A 17,402-nucleotide genomic window follows, 5' to 3' on the forward strand; every position below is an offset into this window, starting at 1 on the left:
ACCGCTTCTGTTAAGCTTTCGTTTCCTCCAAATCAGCTTAGGAAGTTTCGAAATTCGATTCCGGTTCCATTTTATCGTATCCCAGGCATAATAATAGCTTTACATTCGTTATTTTTCCTTTTTCTTATTTTTTTTTATTTTCTGGGAACATTTATCGATATTTGTTTGTCGTGAGCCGGTTCTGTGCGGAAGGGTATGACGCAGATTACTCCGGAGACGGTTAACTCATTAAAAAAATTATTTCGACTGTTTTATCCATAATTTACGTAAACGATCGCGACACAGATCTTCCCAGGGAGGTCACCCATCCTACCTCTGCCATCGCGCCAGAACGCTTAACTTCATGTTATGATTGGGCGAGAGCCGCGCGTGTTGTCCATCGCCGCCCGCTCCACACGTACTCGAGGGATATAAGAATAAACATCCCACTCAATGTCGGGTGCGATCATACCAGCACTAATGCACCGGATCCCATCAGAACTCCGAAGTAAAGCGTGCTTGGGCCAGAGCAGTACTAGGATGGGAGACCCCTGGGAAGTTCTCGTGTTGCAACCATTTTCGTGTTTTTCTATTTTTGATTACTTGTTGACAGACGATTTTCGGCTCAAATCATCTGAATTTCGATCAAGACCAGATAAGACATGTGAAATGAAAGTAGCTCGGGCACTGCCGGATTTGGACAAAATTGTAGGCTAATTTGATTGTAAACGGGCAAACGGACGAGACTCATTACTACGCAATGAGCTGACGAGATTTTAGCCGAATTCCTTCTCTAAGACCCTCTAATTTGCGATTAAACGCTTCTGTTAAGCTTTCGTTTCCTCGAGAAATCAGCTTAGGAAGTTCGAAATTCGATTCCGGTTCCATTTTATCGTATCCCAGGCATAATAATAGCCTTACATTCGTTATTTCCTTCTTCTTATTTTTTTTTCTATTTTCTGGGAACATTAATCGATTTTTGTTGTCCTGAGCCGGTTCTGTGCGGAAGGGTATGACGCAGATTACTCCGGAGACGGTTAACTCATTAAAAACAATTATTTCGACTGTTTTATTCATAATTTACGTAACCGGTCGCGACACGAGGTCTTCCTAGGGAGGTCACCCATCCTAGCTCTGCCATCGCGCCAGAACGCTTAACTTCATGGTTATGATTGGGCGAGAGCAGTGCCGCGTGTTGTCCATCGCCGCCCGCTCCACACGTACTCGAGGGATATAAGAATAAACATCCCACTCAATGTCGGGTGCGATCATACCGGCACTAATGCACCGGATCCCATCAGAACTACGAAGTTAAGCTTGCTTGGGTGAGAGCAGTACTAGGATCGGTGACCCCCTGGGAAGTCCTCGTGTTGCACCCTTTTCGTGTTTTTCTATTTTTGATTACTTGTTGATAGACGATTTTCGGCTCAAATCATCTGAATCTCGATCGGGACCAGATAAGACATGTGAAATGAAAGTAGCTCGGGCACTGCCGGATTTGGACAAAATTGTAGGCTAATTTGATTGTAAACGGGCAAACGGACGAGACTCATTATTACGCAATGAGCTGACGAGATTTTAGCCGAATTCCTTCTCTAAGACCCTCTAATTTGCGATTTAACGCTTCTGTTAAGCTTTCGTTTCATCATGAAATCCGCTTAGGAAGTTCGAAATTCGATTCCGGTTCCATTTTATCGTATCCCAGGCATAATAATAGCTTTACATTCGTTATTTCCTTTTTCTTATTTTTTTTCTATTTTCTGGGAACATTTATCGATATTTGTTGTCGTGAGCCGGTTCTGTGCGGAAGGGTATGACGCAGATTACTCCGGAGACGGTTAACTCATTAAAAACAATTATTTCGACTGTTTTATCCATAATTTACGTAAACGGTCGCGACACGAGATCTTCCCAGGGAGGTCACCCATCCTACCTCTGCCATCGCGCCAGAACGCTTAACTTCATGGTTATGATTGGGCGAGAGCAGTGCCGCGTGTTGTCCATCGCCGCCCGCTCCACACGTACTCGAGGGATATAAGAATAAACATCCCACTCAATGTCGGGTGCGATCATACCAGCACTAATGCACCGGATCCCATCAGAACTCCGAAGTAAAGCGTGCTTGGGCCAGAGCAGTACTAGGATGGGTGACCCCCTGGGAAGTTCTCGTGTTGCAACCATTTTCGTGTTTTTCTATTTTTGATTACTTGTTGACAGACGATTTTCGGCTCAAATCATCTGAATTTCGATCAGGACCAGATAAGACATGTGAAATGAAAGTAGCTCGGGCACTGCCGGATTTGGACAAAATTGTAGGCTAATTTGATTGTAAACGGGCAAACGGACGAGACTCATTACTACGCAATGAGCTGACGAGATTTTAGCCGAATTCCTTCTCTAAGACCCTCTAATTTGCGATTAAACGCTTCTGTTAAGCTTTCGTTTCCTCGAGAAATCCGCTTAGGAAGTTCGAAATTCGATTCCGGTTCCATTTTATCGTATCCCAGGCATAATAATAGCCTTACATTCGTTATTTCCTTCTTCTTATTTTTTTTTCTATTTTCTGGGAACATTAATCGATTTTTGTTGTCCGTGAGCCGGTTCTGTGCGGAAGGGTATGACGCAGATTACTCCGGAGACGGTTAACTCATTAAAAACAATTATTTCGACTGTTTTATTCATAATTTACGTAACCGGTCGCGACACGAGGTCTTCCCTAGGGAGGTCACCCATCCTAGCTCTGCCATCGCGCCAGAACGCTTAACTTCATGGTTATGATTGGGCGAGAGCAGTGCCGCGTGTTGTCCATCGCCGCCCGCTCCACACGTACTCGAGGGATATAAGAATAAACATCCCACTCAATGTCGGGTGCGATCATACCAGCACTAATGCACCGGATCCCATCAGAACTACGAAGTTAAGCTTGCTTGGGTGAGAGCAGTACTAGGATGGGTGACCCCCTGGGAAGTCCTCGTGTTGCACCCTTTTCGTGTTTTTCTATTTTTGATTACTTGTTGATAGACGATTTTCGGCTCAAATCATCTGAATCTCGATCGGGACCAGATAAGACATGTGAAATGAAAGTAGCTCGGGCACTGCCGGATTTGGACAAAATTGTAGGCTAATTTGATTGTAAACGGGCAAACGGACGAGACTCATTATTACGCAATGAGCTGACGAGATTTTAGCCGAATTCCTTCTCTAAGACCCTCTAATTTGCGATTTAACGCTTCTGTTAAGCTTTCGTTTCATCATGAAATCCGCTTAGGAAGTTCGAAATTCGATTCCGGTTCCATTTTATCGTATCCCAGGCATAATAATAGCTTTACATTCGTTATTTCCTTCTTCTTATTTTTTTTCTATTTTCTGGGAACATTTATCGATATTTGTTGTCGTGAGCCGGTTCTGTGCGGAAGGGTATGACGCAGATTACTCCGGAGACGGTTAACTCATTAAAAACAATTATTTCGACTGTTTTATCCATAATTTACGTAAACGGTCGCGACACGAGGTCTTCCCAGGGAGGTCACCCATCCTACCTCTGCCATCGCGCCAGAACGCTTAACTTCATGGTTATGATTGGGCGAGAGCAGTGCCGCGTGTTGTCCATCGCCGCCCGCTCCACACGTACTCGAGGGATATAAGAATAAACATCCCACTCAATGTCGGGTGCGATCATACCAGCACTAATGCACCGGATCCCATCAGAACTACGAAGTTAAGCGTGCTTGGGCTGAGAGCAGTACTAGGATGGGTGACCCCCTGGGAAGTCCTCGTGTTGCACCCTTTTCGTGTTTTTCTATTTTTGATTACTTGTTGATAGACGATTTTCGGCTCAAATCATCTGAATCTCGATCGGGACCAGATAAGACATGTGAAATGAAAGTAGCTCGGGCACTGCCGGATTTGGACAAAATTGTAGGCTAATTTGATTGTAAACGGGCAAACGGACGAGACTCATTACTACGCAATGAGCTGACGAGATTTTAGCCGAATTCCTTCTCTAAGACCCTCTAATTTGCGATTTAACGCTTCTGTTAAGCTTTCGTTTCATCATGAAATCCGCTTAGGAAGTTCGAAATTCGATTCCGGTTCCATTTTATCGTATCCCAGGCATAATAATAGCTTTACATTCGTTATTTCCTTCTTCTTATTTTTTTTCTATTTTCTGGGAACATTTATCGATATTTGTTGTCGTGAGCCGGTTCTGTGCGGAAGGGTATGACGCAGATTACTCCGGAGACGGTTAACTCATTAAAAACAATTATTTCGACTGTTTTATCCATAATTTACGTAAACGGTCGCGACACGAGGTCTTCCCAGGGAGGTCACCCATCCTACCTCTGCCATCGCGCCAGAACGCTTAACTTCATGGTTATGATTGGGCGAGAGCAGTGCCGCGTGTTGTCCATCGCCGCCCGCTCCACACGTACTCGAGGGATATAAGAATAAACATCCCACTCAATGTCGGGTGCGATCATACCGGCACTAATGCACCGGATCCCATCAGAACTACGAAGTTAAGCTTGCTTGGGTGAGAGCAGTACTAGGATCGGTGACCCCCTGGGAAGTCCTCGTGTTGCACCCTTTTCGTGTTTTTCTATTTTTGATTACTTGTTGATAGACGATTTTCGGCTCAAATCATCTGAATCTCGATCGGGACCAGATAAGACATGTGAAATGAAAGTAGCTCGGGCACTGCCGGATTTGGACAAAATTGTAGGCTAATTTGATTGTAAACGGGCAAACGGACGAGACTCATTATTACGCAATGAGCTGACGAGATTTTAGCCGAATTCCTTCTCTAAGACCCTCTAATTTGCGATTTAACGCTTCTGTTAAGCTTTCGTTTCATCATGAAATCCGCTTAGGAAGTTCGAAATTCGATTCCGGTTCCATTTTATCGTATCCCAGGCATAATAATAGCTTTACATTCGTTATTTCCTTCTTCTTATTTTTTTTCTATTTTCTGGGAACATTTATCGATATTTGTTGTCGTGAGCCGGTTCTGTGCGGAAGGGTATGACGCAGATTACTCCGGAGACGGTTAACTCATTAAAAACAATTATTTCGACTGTTTTATCCATAATTTACGTAAACGGTCGCGACACGAGGTCTTCCCAGGGAGGTCACCCATCCTACCTCTGCCATCGCGCCAGAACGCTTAACTTCATGGTTATGATTGGGCGAGAGCAGTGCCGCGTGTTGTCCATCGCCGCCCGCTCCACACGTACTCGAGGGATATAAGAATAAACATCCCACTCAATGTCGGGTGCGATCATACCAGCACTAATGCACCGGATCCCATCAGAACTACGAAGTAAGCGTGCTTGGGGCAGAGCAGTACTAGGATGGGTGACCCCCTGGGAAGTCCTCGTGTTGCACCCTTTTCGTGTTTTTCTATTTTTGATTACTTGTTGATAGACGATTTTCGGCTCAAATCATCTGAATCTCGATCAGGACCAGATAAGACATGTGAAATGAAAGTAGCTCGGGCACTGCCGGATTTGGACAAAATTGTAGGCTAATTTGATTGTAAACGGGCAAACGGACGAGACTCATTACTACGCAATGAGCTGACGAGATTTTAGCCGAATTCCTTCTCTAAGACCCTCTAATTTGCGATTAACGCTTCTGTTAAGCTTTCGTTTCCTCGAGAAATCCGCTTAGGAAGTTCGAAATTCGATTCCGGTTCCATTTTATCGTATCCCAGGCATAATAATAGCCTTACATTCGTTATTTCCTTCTTCTTATTTTTTTTTCTATTTTCTGGGAACATTAATCGATTTTTGTTGTCCTGAGCCGGTTCTGTGCGGAAGGGTATGACGCAGATTACTCCGGAGACGGTTAACTCATTAAAAACAATTATTTCGACTGTTTTATCCATAATTTACGTAACCGGTCGCGACACGAGGTCTTCCCTAGGGAGGTCACCCATCCTAGCTCTGCCATCGCGCCAGAACGCTTAACTTCATGGTTATGATTGGGCGAGAGCAGTGCCGCGTGTTGTCCATCGCCGCCCGCTCCACACGTACTCGAGGGATATAAGAATAAACATCCCACTCAATGTCGGGTGCGATCATACCAGGCACTAATGCACCGGATCCCATCAGAACTACGAAGTTAAGCTTGCTTGGGTGAGAGCAGTACTAGGATCGGTGACCCCCTGGGAAGTCCTCGTGTTGCACCCTTTTCGTGTTTTTCTATTTTTGATTACTTGTTGATAGACGATTTTCGGCTCAAATCATCTGAATCTCGATCGGGACCAGATAAGACATGTGAAATGAAAGTAGCTCGGGCACTGCCGGATTTGGACAAAATTGTAGGCTAATTTGATTGTAAACGGGCAAACGGACGAGACTCATTATTACGCAATGAGCTGACGAGATTTTAGCCGAATTCCTTCTCTAAGACCCTCTAATTTGCGATTTAACGCTTCTGTTAAGCTTTCGTTTCATCATGAAATCCGCTTAGGAAGTTCGAAATTCGATTCCGGTTCCATTTTATCGTATCCCAGGCATAATAATAGCTTTACATTCGTTATTTCCTTCTTCTTATTTTTTTTCTATTTTCTGGGAACATTTATCGATATTTGTTGTCGTGAGCCGGTTCTGTGCGGAAGGGTATGACGCAGATTACTCCGGAGACGGTTAACTCATTAAAAACAATTATTTCGACTGTTTTATCCATAATTTACGTAAACGGTCGCGACACGAGATCTTCCCAGGGAGGTCACCCATCCTACCTCTGCCATCGCGCCAGAACGCTTAACTTCATGGTTATGATTGGGCGAGAGCAGTGCCGCGTGTTGTCCATCGCCGCCCGCTCCACACGTACTCGAGGGATATAAGAATAAACATCCCACTCAATGTCGGGTGCGATCATACCAGCACTAATGCACCGGATCCCATCAGAACTACGAAGTTAAGCGTGCTTGGGCCGAGAGCAGTACTAGGATGGGTGACCCCCTGGGAAGTCCTCGTGTTGCACCCTTTTCGTGTTTTTCTATTTTTGATTACTTGTTGACAGACGATTTTCGGCTCAAATCATCTGAATCTCGATCGAGACCAGATAAGACATGTGAAATGAAAGTAGCTCGGGCACTGCCGGATTTGGACAAAATTGTAGGCTAATTTGATTGTAAACGGGCAAACGGACGAGACTCATTACTACGCAATGAGCTGACGAGATTTTAGCCGAATTCCTTCTCTAAGACCCTCTAATTTGCGATTAAACGCTTCTGTTAAGCTTTCGTTTCCTCGATGAAATCCGCTTAGGAAGTTCGAAATTCGATTCCGGTTCCATTTTATCGTATCCCAGGCATAATAATAGCTTTACATTCGTTATTTCCTTCTTCTTATTTTTTTTCTATTTTCTGGGAACATTATCGATATTTGTTGTCCTGAGCCGGTTCTGTGCGGAAGGGTATGACGCAGATTACTCCGGAGACGGTTAACTCATTAAAAACAATTATTTCGACTGTTTTATTCATAATTTACGTAACCGGTCGCGACACGAGGTCTTCCTAGGGAGGTCACCCATCCTACCTCTGCCATCGCGCCAGAACGCTTAACTTCATGGTTATGATTGGGCGAGAGCAGTGCCGCGTGTTGTCCATCGCCGCCCGCTCCACACGTACTCGAGGGATATAAGAATAAACATCCCACTCAATGTCGGGTGCGATCATACCGGCACTAATGCACCGGATCCCATCAGAACTACGAAGTTAAGCTTGCTTGGGTGAGAGCAGTACTAGGATGGGTGACCCCCTGGGAAGTCCTCGTGTTGCACCCTTTTCGTGTTTTTCTATTTTTGATTACTTGTTGATAGACGATTTTCGGCTCAAATCATCTGAATCTCGATCGGGACCAGATAAGACATGTGAAATGAAAGTAGCTCGGGCACTGCCGGATTTGGACAAAATTGTAGGCTAATTTGATTGTAAACGGGCAAACGGACGAGACTCATTATTACGCAATGAGCTGACGAGATTTTAGCCGAATTCCTTCTCTAAGACCCTCTAATTTGCGATTTAACGCTTCTGTTAAGCTTTCGTTTCATCATGAAATCCGCTTAGGAAGTTCGAAATTCGATTCCGGTTCCATTTTATCGTATCCCAGGCATAATAATAGCTTTACATTCGTTATTTCCTTCTTCTTATTTTTTTTCTATTTTCTGGGAACATTTATCGATATTTGTTGTCGTGAGCCGGTTCTGTGCGGAAGGGTATGACGCAGATTACTCCGGAGACGGTTAACTAATTAAAACAATTATTTCGACTGTTTTATCCATAATTTACGTAAACGGTCGCGACACGAGGTCTTCCCAGGGAGGTCACCCATCCTACCTCTGCCATCGCGCAGAACGCTTAACTTCATGGTTATGATTGGGCGAGAGCAGTGCCGCGTGTTGTCCATCGCCGCCCGCTCCACACGTACTCGAGGGATATAAGAATAAACATCCCACTCAATGTCGGGTGCGATCATACCGGCACTAATGCACCGGATCCCATCAGAACTACGAAGTTAAGCTTGCTTGGGTGAGAGCAGTACTAGGATCGGTGACCCCCTGGGAAGTCCTCGTGTTGCACCCTTTTCGTGTTTTTCTATTTTTGATTACTTGTTGATAGACGATTTTCGGCTCAAATCATCTGAATCTCGATCGGGACCAGATAAGACATGTGAAATGAAAGTAGCTCGGGCACTGCCGGATTTGGACAAAATTGTAGGCTAATTTGATTGTAAACGGGCAAACGGACGAGACTCATTATTACGCAATGAGCTGACGAGATTTTAGCCGAATTCCTTCTCTAAGACCCTCTAATTTGCGATTTAACGCTTCTGTTAAGCTTTCGTTTCATCATGAAATCCGCTTAGGAAGTTCGAAATTCGATTCCGGTTCCATTTTATCGTATCCCAGGCATAATAATAGCTTTACATTCGTTATTTCCTTCTTCTTATTTTTTTTCTATTTTCTGGGAACATTTATCGATATTTGTTGTCGTGAGCCGGTTCTGTGCGGAAGGGTATGACGCAGATTACTCCGGAGACGGTTAACTCATTAAAAACAATTATTTCGACTGTTTTATCCATAATTTACGTAACCGGTCGCGACACGAGGTCTTCCCAGGGAGGTCACCCATCCTACCTCTGCCATCGCGCCAGAACGCTTAACTTCATGGTTATGATTGGGCGAGAGCAGTGCCGCGTGTTGTCCATCGCCGCCCGCTCCACACGTACTCGAGGGATATAAGAATAAACATCCCACTCAATGTCGGGTGCGATCATACCAGCACTAATGCACCGGATCCCATCAGAACTACGAAGTTAAGCTTGCTTGGGTGAGAGCAGTACTAGGATGGGTGACCCCCTGGGAAGTCCTCGTGTTGCACCCTTTTCGTGTTTTTCTATTTTTGATTACTTGTTGATAGACGATTTTCGGCTCAAATCATCTGAATCTCGATCGGACCAGATAAGACATGTGAAATGAAAGTAGCTCGGGCACTGCCGGATTTGGACAAAATTGTAGGCTAATTTGATTGTAAACGGGCAAACGGACGAGACTCATTATTACGCAATGAGCTGACGAGATTTTAGCCGAATTCCTTCTCTAAGACCCTCTAATTTGCGATTTAACGCTTCTGTTAAGCTTTCGTTTCATCATGAAATCCGCTTAGGAAGTTCGAAATTCGATTCCGGTTCCATTTTATCGTATCCCAGGCATAATAATAGCTTTACATTCGTTATTTCCTTCTTCTTATTTTTTTTCTATTTTCTGGGAACATTTATCGATATTTGTTGTCGTGAGCCGGTTCTGTGCGGAAGGGTATGACGCAGATTACTCCGGAGACGGTTAACTCATTAAAAACAATTATTTCGACTGTTTTATCCATAATTTACGTAAACGGTCGCGACACGAGGTCTTCCCAGGGAGGTCACCCATCCTACCTCTGCCATCGCGCCAGAACGCTTAACTTCATGGTTATGATTGGGCGAGAGCAGTGCCGCGTGTTGTCCATCGCCGCCCGCTCCACACGTACTCGAGGGATATAAGAATAAACATCCCACTCAATGTCGGGTGCGATCATACCAGCACTAATGCACCGGATCCCATCAGAACTACGAAGTTAAGCTTGCTTGGGTGAGAGCAGTACTAGGATGGGTGACCCCCTGGGAAGTCCTCGTGTTGCACCCTTTTCGTGTTTTTCTATTTTTGATTACTTGTTGATAGACGATTTTCGGCTCAAATCATCTGAATCTCGATCGGACCAGATAAGACATGTGAAATGAAAGTAGCTCGGGCACTGCCGGATTTGGACAAAATTGTAGGCTAATTTGATTGTAAACGGGCAAACGGACGAGACTCATTATTACGCAATGAGCTGACGAGATTTTAGCCGAATTCCTTCTCTAAGACCCTCTAATTTGCGATTTAACGCTTCTGTTAAGCTTTCGTTTCATCATGAAATCCGCTTAGGAAGTTCGAAATTCGATTCCGGTTCCATTTTATCGTATCCCAGGCATAATAATAGCCTTACATTCGTTATTTCCTTCTTCTTATTTTTTTTCTATTTTCTGGGAACATTATCGATATTTGTTGTCGTGAGCCGGTTCTGTGCGGAAGGGTATGACGCAGATTACTCCGGAGACGGTTAACTCATTAAAAACAATTATTTCGACTGTTTTATCCATAATTTACGTAAACGGTCGCGACACGAGGTCTTCCTAGGGAGGTCACCCATCCTACCTCTGCCATCGCGCCAGAACGCTTAACTTCATGGTTATGATTGGGCGAGAGCAGTGCCGCGTGTTGTCCATCGCCGCCCGCTCCACACGTACTCGAGGGATATAAGAATAAACATCCCACTCAATGTCGGGTGCGATCATACCGGCACTAATGCACCGGATCCCATCAGAACTACGAAGTTAAGCTTGCTTGGGTGAGAGCAGTACTAGGATGGGTGACCCCCTGGGAAGTCCTCGTGTTGCACCCTTTTCGTGTTTTTCTATTTTTGATTACTTGTTGATAGACGATTTTCGGCTCAAATCATCTGAATCTCGATCGGGACCAGATAAGACATGTGAAATGAAAGTAGCTCGGGCACTGCCGGATTTGGACAAAATTGTAGGCTAATTTGATTGTAAACGGGCAAACGGACGAGACTCATTATTACGCAATGAGCTGACGAGATTTTAGCCGAATTCCTTCTCTAAGACCCTCTAATTTGCGATTTAACGCTTCTGTTAAGCTTTCGTTTCATCATGAAATCCGCTTAGGAAGTTCGAAATTCGATTCCGGTTCCATTTTATCGTATCCCAGGCATAATAATAGCTTTACATTCGTTATTTCCTTCTTCTTATTTTTTTTCTATTTTCTGGGAACATTTATCGATATTTGTTGTCGTGAGCCGGTTCTGTGCGGAAGGGTATGACGCAGATTACTCCGGAGACGGTTAACTCATTAAAAACAATTATTTCGACTGTTTTATCCATAATTTACGTAAACGGTCGCGACACGAGGTCTTCCCAGGGAGGTCACCCATCCTACCTCTGCCATCGCGCCAGAACGCTTAACTTCATGGTTATGATTGGGCGAGAGCAGTGCCGCGTGTTGTCCATCGCCGCCCGCTCCACACGTACTCGAGGGATATAAGAATAAACATCCCACTCAATGTCGGGTGCGATCATACCAGCACTAATGCACCGGATCCCATCAGAACTACGAAGTTAAGCTTGCTTGGGTGAGAGCAGTACTAGGATGGGTGACCCCCTGGGAAGTCCTCGTGTTGCACCCTTTTCGTGTTTTTCTATTTTTGATTACTTGTTGATAGACGATTTTCGGCTCAAATCATCTGAATCTCGATCGGGACCAGATAAGACATGTGAAATGAAAGTAGCTCGGGCACTGCCGGATTTGGACAAAATTGTAGGCTAATTTGATTGTAAACGGGCAAACGGACGAGACTCATTATTACGCAATGAGCTGACGAGATTTTAGCCGAATTCCTTCTCTAAGACCCTCTAATTTGCGATTTAACGCTTCTGTTAAGCTTTCGTTTCATCATGAAATCCGCTTAGGAAGTTCGAAATTCGATTCCGGTTCCATTTTATCGTATCCCAGGCATAATAATAGCTTTACATTCGTTATTTCTTCTTCTTATTTTTTTCTATTTTCTGGGAACATTTATCGATATTTGTTGTCGTGAGCCGGTTCTGTGCGAAGGGTATGACGCAGATTACTCCGGAGACGGTTAACTCATTAAAAACAATTATTTCGACTGTTTTATCCATAATTTACGTAAACGGTCGCGACACGAGGTCTTCCCAGGGAGGTCACCCATCCTACCTCTGCCATCGCGCAGAACGCTTAACTTCATGGTTATGATTGGGCGAGAGCAGTGCCGCGTGTTGTCCATCGCCGCCCGCTCCACACGTACTCGAGGGATATAAGAATAAACATCCCACTCAATGTCGGGTGCGATCATACCGGCACTAATGCACCGGATCCCATCAGAACTACGAAGTAAGCTTGCTTGGGTGAGAGCAGGTACTAGGATGGGTGACCCCCTGGGAAGTCCTCGTGTTGCACCCCTTTTCGTGTTTTTTCTATTTTTGATTACTTGTTGATAGACGATTTTCGGCTCAAATCATCTGAATCTCGATCGGGACCAGATAAGACATGTGAAATGAAAGTAGCTCGGGCACTGCCGGATTTGGACAAAATTGTAGGCTAATTTGATTGTAAACGGGCAAACGGACGAGACTCATTATTACGCAATGAGCTGACGAGATTTTAGCCGAATTCCTTCTCTAAGACCCTCTAATTTGCGATTTAACGCTTCTGTTAAGCTTTCGTTTCATCATGAAATCCGCTTAGGAAGTTCGAAATTCGATTCCGGTTCCATTTTATCGTATCCCAGGCATAATAATAGCTTTACATTCGTTATTTTCCTTCTTCTTATTTTTTTTCTATTTTCTGGGAACATTTATCGATATTTGTTGTCGTGAGCCGGTTCTGTGCGGAAGGGTATGACGCAGATTACTCCGGAGACGGTTAACTCATTAAAAACAATTATTTCGACTGTTTTATCCATAATTTACGTAAACGGTCGCGACACGAGGTCTTCCCAGGGAGGTCACCCATCCTACCTCTGCCATCGCGCCAGAACGCTTAACTTCATGGTTATGATTGGGCGAGAGCAGTGCCGCGTGTTGTCCATCGCCGCCCGCTCCACACGTACTCGAGGGATATAAGAATAAACATCCCACTCAATGTCGGGTGCGATCATACCGGCACTAATGCACCGGATCCCATCAGAACTACGAAGTTAAGCGTGCTTGGGCTGAGAGCAGTACTAGGATGGGTGACCCCCTGGGAAGTCCTCGTGTTGCACCCTTTTCGTGTTTTTCTATTTTTGATTACTTGTTGATAGACGATTTTCGGCTCAAATCATCTGAATCTCGATCGGGACAGATAAGACATGTGAAATGAAAGTAGCTCGGGCACTGCCGGATTTGGACAAAATTGTAGGCTAATTTGATTGTAAACGGGCAAACGGACGAGACTCATTATTACGCAATGAGCTGACGAGATTTTAGCCGAATTTCTTCTCTAAGACCCTCTAATTTGCGATTTAACGCTTCTGTTAAGCTTTCGTTTCATCATGAAATCCGCTTAGGAAGTTCGAAATTCGATTCCGGTTCCATTTTATCGTATCCCAGGCATAATAATAGCTTTACATTCGTTATTTCCTTCTTCTTATTTTTTTTCTATTTTCTGGGAACATTTAATCGATATTTGTTGTCGTGAGCCGGTTCTGTGCGGAAGGGTATGACGCAGATTACTCCGGAGACGGTTAACTCATTAAAAACAATTATTTCGACTGTTTTATTCCATAATTTACGTAAACGGTCGCGACACGAGGTCTTCCCAGGGAGGTCACCCATCCTACCTCTGCCATCGCGCCAGAACGCTTAACTTCATGGTTATGATTGGGCGAGAGCAGTGCCGCGTGTTGTCCATCGCCGCCCGCTCCACACGTACTCGAGGGATATAAGAATAAACATCCCACTCAATGTCGGGTGCGATCATACCAGCACTAATGCACCGGATCCCATCAGAACTACGAAGTTAAGCGTGCTTGGGCTGAGAGCAGTACTAGGATGGGTGACCCCCTGGGAAGTCTCGTGTTGCACCCTTTTCGTGTTTTTCTATTTTTGATTACTTGTTGACAGACGATTTTCGGCTCAAATCATCTGAATTCTCGATCGAGACCAGATAAGACATGTGAAATGAAAGTAGCTCGGGCACTGCCGGATTTGGACAAAATTGTAGGCTAATTTGATTGTAAACGGGCAAACGGACGAGACTCATTACTACGCAATGAGCTGACGAGATTTTAGCCGAATTCCTTCTCTAAGACCCTCTAATTTGCGATTTAACGCTTCTGTTAAGCTTTCGTTTCCTCAGAAATCCGCTTAGGAAGTTCGAAATTCGATTCCGGTTCCATTTTATCGTATCCCAGGCATAATAATAGCTTTACATTCGTTATTTCCTTCTTCTTATTTTTTTTTCTATTTTCTGGGAACATTAATCGATTTTTGTTGTCCTGAGCCGGTTCTGTGCGGAAGGGTATGACGCAGATTACTCCGGAGACGGTTAACTCATTAAAAACAATTATTTCGACTGTTTTATTCATAATTTACGTAACCGGTCGCGACACGAGGTCTTCCTAGGGAGGTCACCCATCCTAGCCTCTGCCATCGCGCCAGAACGCTTAACTTCATGGTTATGATTGGGCGAGAGCAGTGCCGCGTGTTGTCCATCGCCGCCCGCTCCACACGTACTCGAGGGATATAAGAATAAACATCCCACTCAATGTCGGGTGCGATCATACCAGCACTAATGCACCGGATCCCATCAGAACTACGAAGTTAAGCTTGCTTGGGTGAGAGCAGTACTAGGATGGGTGACCCCCTGGGAAGTCCTCGTGTTGCACCCTTTTCGTGTTTTTCTATTTTTGATTACTTGTTGATAGACGATTTTCGGCTCAAATCATCTGAATCTCGATCGGGACCAGATAAAACATGTGAAATGAAAGTAGCTCGGGCACTGCCGGATTTGGACAAAATTGTAGGCTAATTTGATTGTAAACGGGCAAACGGACGAGACTCATTATTACGCAATGAGCTGACGAGATTTTAGCCGAATTCCTTCTCTAAGACCCTCTAATTTGCGATTTAACGCTTCTGTTAAGCTTTCGTTTCATCATGAAATCCGCTTAGGAAGTTCGAAATTCGATTCCGGTTCCATTTTATCGTATCCCAGGCATAATAATAGCTTTACATTCGTTATTTTCTTCTTCTTATTTTTTTCTATTTTCTGGGAACATTTATCGATATTTGTTGTCGTGAGCCGGTTCTGTGCGGAAGGGTATGACGCAGATTACTCCGGAGACGGTTAACTCATTAAAAACAATTATTTCGACTGTTTTATCCATAATTTACGTAAACGGTCGCGACACGAGGTCTTCCCAGGGAGGTCACCCATCCTACCTCTGCCATCGCGCAGAACGCTTAACTTCATGGTTATGATTGGGCGAGAGCAGTGCCGCGTGTTGTCCATCGCCGCCCGCTCCACACGTACTCGAGGGATATAAGAATAAACATCCCACTCAATGTCGGGTGCGATCATACCGGCACTAATGCACCGGATCCCATCAGAACTACGAAGTTAAGCTTGCTTGGTGCGAGAGCAGTACTAGGATGGGTGACCCCCCTGGGAAGTCCTCGTGTTGCACCCTTTCGTGTTTTTCTATTTTTGATTACTTGTTGATAGACGATTTTCGGCTCAATCATCTGAATCTCGATCGGGACCAGATAAGACATGTGAAATGAAAGTAGCTCGGGCACTGCCGGATTTGGACAAAATTGTAGGCTAATTTGATTGTAAACGGGCAAACGGACGAGACTCATTACTACGCAATGAGCTGACGAGATTTTAGCCGAATTCCTTCTCTAAGACCCTCTAATTTGCGATTAACGCTTCTGTTAAGCTTTCGTTTCCTCATGAAATCCGCTTAGGAAGTTCGAAATTCGATTCCGGTTCCATTTTATCGTATCCCAGGCATAATAATAGCTTACATTCGTTATTTCCTTCTTCTTATTTTTTTCTATTTCTGGGAACATTTATCGATTTTTGTTGTCGTGAGCCGGTTCTGTGCGGAAGGGTATGACGCAGATTACTCCGGAGACGGTTAACTCATTAAAAACAATTATTTCGACTGTTTTATCCATAATTTACGTAAACGGTCGCGACACGAGGTCTTCCCAGGGAGGTCACCCATCCTACCTCTGCCATCGCGCCAGAACGCTTAACTTCATGGTTATGATTGGGCGAGAGCAGTGCCGCGTGTTGTCCATCGCCGCCCGCTCCACACGTACTCGAGGGATATAAGAATAAACATCCCCTCAATGTCGGGTGATCATACCAGCACTAATGCACCGGATCCCATCAGAACTCCGAAGTTAAGCGTGCTTGGGCGAGAGCACTAGGATGGTGACCCCTGGGAAGTCCTCGTGTTGCACCCTTTTCGTGTTTTTCTATTTTTGATTACTTGTTGACAGACGATTTTCGGCTCAAATCATCTGAATCTCGATCGGGACCAGATAAGACATGTGAAATGAAAGTAGCTCGGGCACTGCCGGATTTGGACAAAATTGTAGGCTAATTTGATTGTAAACGGGCAAACGGACGAGACTCATTACTACGCAATGAGCTGACGAGATTTTAGCCGAATTCCTTCTCTAAGACCCTCTAATTTGCGATTTAACGCTTCTGTTAAGCTTTCGTTTCCTCGAAATCCGCTTAGGAAGTTCGAAATTCGATTCCGGTTCCATTTTATCGTATCCCAGGCATAATAATAGCTTTACATTCGTTATTTCCTTCTTCTTATTTTTTTTCTATTTTCTGGGAACATTATCGATTTTTGTTGTCGTGAGCCGGTTCTGTGCGGAAGGGTATGACGCAGATTACTCCGGAGACGGTTAACTCATTAAAAACAATTATTTCGACTGTTTATCCATAATTTACGTAAACGTCGCGACACGAGGTCTTCCCAGGGAGGTCACCCATCCTACTCTGCCATCGCGCCAGAACGCTTAACTTCATGTTATGATTGGGCGAGAGCAGTGCCGCGTGTTGTCCATCGCCGCCCGCTCCACACGTACTCGAGGATATAATAAACATCCCACTCAATGTCGGGTGCGATCATACCAGCACTAATGCACCGGATCCCATCAAACTCGAAGTTAAGCGTGCTTGGGAGAGCAGTACTAGGATGGTGACCCCTGAATCCTCGTGTTGCAACCTTTTTCGTGTTTTTCTATTTTTGATTACTTGTTACAGACGATTTTCGCTCAAAT

The 17,402-nt window shown here is 44.6% G+C and overlaps 20 non-coding genes and 1 pseudogene across 20 annotated transcripts; all 21 read left to right on the forward strand.

The window, feature by feature from the left end:
- The first annotated feature begins 437 nt into the window (after positions 1 to 437).
- On the forward strand, positions 438 to 555 carry LOC142536459 (5S ribosomal RNA). Its single transcript, XR_012818268.1, has one exon. It is a non-coding gene; the product is annotated as a 5S ribosomal RNA (ribosomal RNA).
- A 684-nt stretch (positions 556 to 1,239) lies between these two features.
- Positions 1,240 to 1,358, forward strand: LOC142536461 (5S ribosomal RNA). Its single transcript, XR_012818270.1, has one exon. It is a non-coding gene; the product is annotated as a 5S ribosomal RNA (ribosomal RNA).
- A 682-nt stretch (positions 1,359 to 2,040) lies between these two features.
- LOC142536452 (5S ribosomal RNA) lies at positions 2,041 to 2,159 on the forward strand. The gene has a single exon (XR_012818261.1). It is a non-coding gene; the product is annotated as a 5S ribosomal RNA (ribosomal RNA).
- Positions 2,160 to 2,845: 686 nt separating this feature from the next.
- LOC142536471 (5S ribosomal RNA) lies at positions 2,846 to 2,964 on the forward strand. Its single transcript, XR_012818278.1, has one exon. It is a non-coding gene; the product is annotated as a 5S ribosomal RNA (ribosomal RNA).
- A 682-nt stretch (positions 2,965 to 3,646) lies between these two features.
- LOC142536457 (5S ribosomal RNA) lies at positions 3,647 to 3,766 on the forward strand. The gene has a single exon (XR_012818266.1). It is a non-coding gene; the product is annotated as a 5S ribosomal RNA (ribosomal RNA).
- A 682-nt stretch (positions 3,767 to 4,448) lies between these two features.
- On the forward strand, positions 4,449 to 4,567 carry LOC142536462 (5S ribosomal RNA). The gene has a single exon (XR_012818271.1). It is a non-coding gene; the product is annotated as a 5S ribosomal RNA (ribosomal RNA).
- A 682-nt stretch (positions 4,568 to 5,249) lies between these two features.
- On the forward strand, positions 5,250 to 5,367 carry LOC142536467 (5S ribosomal RNA). The gene has a single exon (XR_012818275.1). It is a non-coding gene; the product is annotated as a 5S ribosomal RNA (ribosomal RNA).
- A 683-nt stretch (positions 5,368 to 6,050) lies between these two features.
- Positions 6,051 to 6,170, forward strand: LOC142536468 (5S ribosomal RNA). The gene has a single exon (XR_012818276.1). It is a non-coding gene; the product is annotated as a 5S ribosomal RNA (ribosomal RNA).
- Positions 6,171 to 6,852: 682 nt separating this feature from the next.
- LOC142536463 (5S ribosomal RNA) lies at positions 6,853 to 6,972 on the forward strand. Its single transcript, XR_012818272.1, has one exon. It is a non-coding gene; the product is annotated as a 5S ribosomal RNA (ribosomal RNA).
- A 682-nt stretch (positions 6,973 to 7,654) lies between these two features.
- On the forward strand, positions 7,655 to 7,773 carry LOC142536455 (5S ribosomal RNA). Its single transcript, XR_012818264.1, has one exon. It is a non-coding gene; the product is annotated as a 5S ribosomal RNA (ribosomal RNA).
- Positions 7,774 to 8,453: 680 nt separating this feature from the next.
- On the forward strand, positions 8,454 to 8,572 carry LOC142536464 (5S ribosomal RNA). The gene has a single exon (XR_012818273.1). It is a non-coding gene; the product is annotated as a 5S ribosomal RNA (ribosomal RNA).
- Positions 8,573 to 9,254: 682 nt separating this feature from the next.
- Positions 9,255 to 9,373, forward strand: LOC142536472 (5S ribosomal RNA). The gene has a single exon (XR_012818279.1). It is a non-coding gene; the product is annotated as a 5S ribosomal RNA (ribosomal RNA).
- A 681-nt stretch (positions 9,374 to 10,054) lies between these two features.
- Positions 10,055 to 10,173, forward strand: LOC142536473 (5S ribosomal RNA). The gene has a single exon (XR_012818280.1). It is a non-coding gene; the product is annotated as a 5S ribosomal RNA (ribosomal RNA).
- A 680-nt stretch (positions 10,174 to 10,853) lies between these two features.
- LOC142536456 (5S ribosomal RNA) lies at positions 10,854 to 10,972 on the forward strand. The gene has a single exon (XR_012818265.1). It is a non-coding gene; the product is annotated as a 5S ribosomal RNA (ribosomal RNA).
- Positions 10,973 to 11,654: 682 nt separating this feature from the next.
- On the forward strand, positions 11,655 to 11,773 carry LOC142536453 (5S ribosomal RNA). Its single transcript, XR_012818262.1, has one exon. It is a non-coding gene; the product is annotated as a 5S ribosomal RNA (ribosomal RNA).
- A 678-nt stretch (positions 11,774 to 12,451) lies between these two features.
- On the forward strand, positions 12,452 to 12,570 carry LOC142536469 (5S ribosomal RNA). Its single transcript, XR_012818277.1, has one exon. It is a non-coding gene; the product is annotated as a 5S ribosomal RNA (ribosomal RNA).
- Positions 12,571 to 13,255: 685 nt separating this feature from the next.
- LOC142536458 (5S ribosomal RNA) lies at positions 13,256 to 13,375 on the forward strand. The gene has a single exon (XR_012818267.1). It is a non-coding gene; the product is annotated as a 5S ribosomal RNA (ribosomal RNA).
- Positions 13,376 to 14,058: 683 nt separating this feature from the next.
- On the forward strand, positions 14,059 to 14,177 carry LOC142536460 (5S ribosomal RNA). The gene has a single exon (XR_012818269.1). It is a non-coding gene; the product is annotated as a 5S ribosomal RNA (ribosomal RNA).
- A 684-nt stretch (positions 14,178 to 14,861) lies between these two features.
- Positions 14,862 to 14,980, forward strand: LOC142536454 (5S ribosomal RNA). Its single transcript, XR_012818263.1, has one exon. It is a non-coding gene; the product is annotated as a 5S ribosomal RNA (ribosomal RNA).
- A 680-nt stretch (positions 14,981 to 15,660) lies between these two features.
- Positions 15,661 to 15,781, forward strand: LOC142536465 (5S ribosomal RNA). The gene has a single exon (XR_012818274.1). It is a non-coding gene; the product is annotated as a 5S ribosomal RNA (ribosomal RNA).
- A 673-nt stretch (positions 15,782 to 16,454) lies between these two features.
- On the forward strand, positions 16,455 to 16,568 carry LOC142536470 (5S ribosomal RNA; annotated as a pseudogene).
- The last annotated feature ends 834 nt before the right edge of the window (positions 16,569 to 17,402 follow it).

This window comes from Primulina tabacum, unplaced genomic scaffold (genome assembly GCF_025594145.1).
Source record: "Primulina tabacum isolate GXHZ01 unplaced genomic scaffold, ASM2559414v2 Contig1346, whole genome shotgun sequence".
Lineage (NCBI taxonomy): Eukaryota > Viridiplantae > Streptophyta > Magnoliopsida > Lamiales > Gesneriaceae > Primulina > Primulina tabacum.